Raw genomic sequence first — 2,294 nt, 5'->3', positions numbered from 1 at the left:
ACTTCAGGTACAGTCAAACTCGGTTATAACGCCCCCAGATATATTTCTTCCGAGAATTGAAGAGAATTGAGAACTGGAGTATGCGGTGGTCACACAAACGTGAATAAACAAAAGCATATTAATCCGAAGCGGCAAAATCTATCCGGTTTGTTCTCCATCTTCTTCAGCCCCAAAATCGGCGTTATTTCCGAGTTTTATTGCAAAATGAAAACCTCGAAATATTTATAATTTTATAAAATATAACCCTTTTCAGAAAATCAAACCACCAGTTTATATTATTTTTGAATTTCACGTTCATTCCTTTTTTATATTTTCATTAATTTGTGTTAAAAAAAGTTGAAGATTTGCAATTTTTTTTGCTTTTTAAAAGGTTTCGGTTTTCAAAGTACGAAACACATTTTTTGAAACAAATGTTTTTTTTTAAATCCCTATTATCCGCAATTAACTGTAGCAGACTTTCCGTGATTTAAAAAAATAGCATTTCAAACAAATGATTTTAAAAATCTTCAATCACTACATAGAATATTATTTATTGAAGTACCTATAAGGTTAAAATCTATTAAATGTAAAAAAAGGTAATTCATTAATACTTGGAAAACTAACCGAAAGTACAACTCAGCAGAGCTGCTAACATTTCCATGTCCGGAAATCGTTATATTAGAAGTATCTAGACAAAATCCTTTCCACTCATTTTGACAGTAAGACCAAGGAAGAACAGGCTGAAAACTCGCTGCTAAATAGTAAACTGTCAAAGCCATTAAGCTACAATAGTAGGAGACAATACAAAATGAAACAAGAACTTGTCCATACCCCAAACCTAAACAATATTATAATATATTATAACATTTTTTCCGAAATTGTCATATAAGAACTTTTCTAACATATTGCTTAATTTAGTCAAAATAAATAAACGGAAAACAGAAATAAAGAATGAAAAAATGAAAAAGATTGAAAGAAAACAATGGAACGAACTAACGAGGAAACATTAAATTTCGTACTTTTATTTTAGCATAAGATCTTATCTTTGATGAGTTATCTTTATTACTAAACAAACCTACCATCAAAATCAAACGTCGTATATTATTTGTTGCTTCATTCTTTTCACTTTTTTGTAGTAATTTTCCTCTCTTCATTTTTTTTCTTACCACATTTTCCCTCGACAATTTCAAATTGTTTTTAAATATTACCTTTCATGGCAGGTGACATCATCCAAGTTTTTGTACAAGATCGACTAGTAAATTGTCCCAAAACAGCTTCAAGATAATAAAAAGGTTTTCCGACCAAAATCAGAATAATAATATATGGAATAAGGAAAGCTCCTCCACCGTTTTCAAAAGCAGTGAAAGGAAATCTCCAGACATTTCCAAGTCCAACAGAAGTTGAAATACAAGCCATTAAAAATTCCATTCCTCCACCCCATTCTTCTTTCTCAACCTTGTCCAACTATTAGACAAATTTTTTTAACTTGCGTTTAAATCTAATAATTATTAAACTTGTTTATTATTTTAATTTGACAATTACCGATAATAAAACAAAAATAGAATCCCTCTGTTTTGAGTCTGATTTGTTTGATTGTTTTTCAATTTCGACTCCAAAGTTATTATCAAAACCTGAATTAGAATTTACATTGGAAATATTTTCCTCCTGCCTAAAGGCTTCGTTTTTATATGCATTCTTTTTCTAAATTCAATAATAGAATATTGATAATGAGCAGGTACTATTAAACAAAATTATAATATTGTTTTAAGTGTCTTACTTGTGTCCAATTTTCTAATTCAATATCAACCATCTGAACCATTACAAATATTCATAAAATGACAGAATTCTATTTTTTCTTTCACTTTAATTGTGGAATGTGGCAAGCTGAATAGTCATTGACTGAGTGATATCTTGTTTTATGAGCAGCAGAAAATCCAAAACCACGTGATCTCAGAGATCTGAATACAGAGAAGTGAACGATTATTCTTCTTTTTTTCAACATTCTATATTTAAATTAAGAAAAAAAGGACTCAATACATGTTATATAACAGTTCTAATAATAGTTTTTAGAAGTATAATATTATTTATACAAAATTGTTATTAAATACCAAAACTGATATTTATATCTTCGATCTACATTTAATTTTAATTATTTCCAGACTTCACTTCATTTCACATTTTAGTATACCAACAGGCTTGCGACCAATTACAGTATAACACACCTTTATTATTTTGGTAACGCAGAGTATTTATGTGTTTAGATGTAAGCTTGAATAGTTTCGATAAAAAATGTGTGTATTTTAAGATTATAAATT

The 2,294-nt window shown here is 28.8% G+C and overlaps 1 protein-coding gene across 1 annotated transcript in view; it reads left to right on the top strand.

Moving 5' to 3' along the window:
- LOC117171234 (sodium-dependent nutrient amino acid transporter 1-like) overlaps positions 1-2,294 on the top strand; it is an 11,203-nt gene that overhangs the window by 5,912 nt on the left and 2,997 nt on the right. The window lies entirely within an intron of this gene.

Source organism: Belonocnema kinseyi, chromosome 4 (genome assembly GCF_010883055.1).
Source record: "Belonocnema kinseyi isolate 2016_QV_RU_SX_M_011 chromosome 4, B_treatae_v1, whole genome shotgun sequence".
Taxonomy (NCBI): domain Eukaryota; kingdom Metazoa; phylum Arthropoda; class Insecta; order Hymenoptera; family Cynipidae; genus Belonocnema; species Belonocnema kinseyi.
The sequence above is the reverse complement of the archived record's forward strand: the minus strand, read 5'-3'. Positions and strand labels throughout refer to the sequence as shown.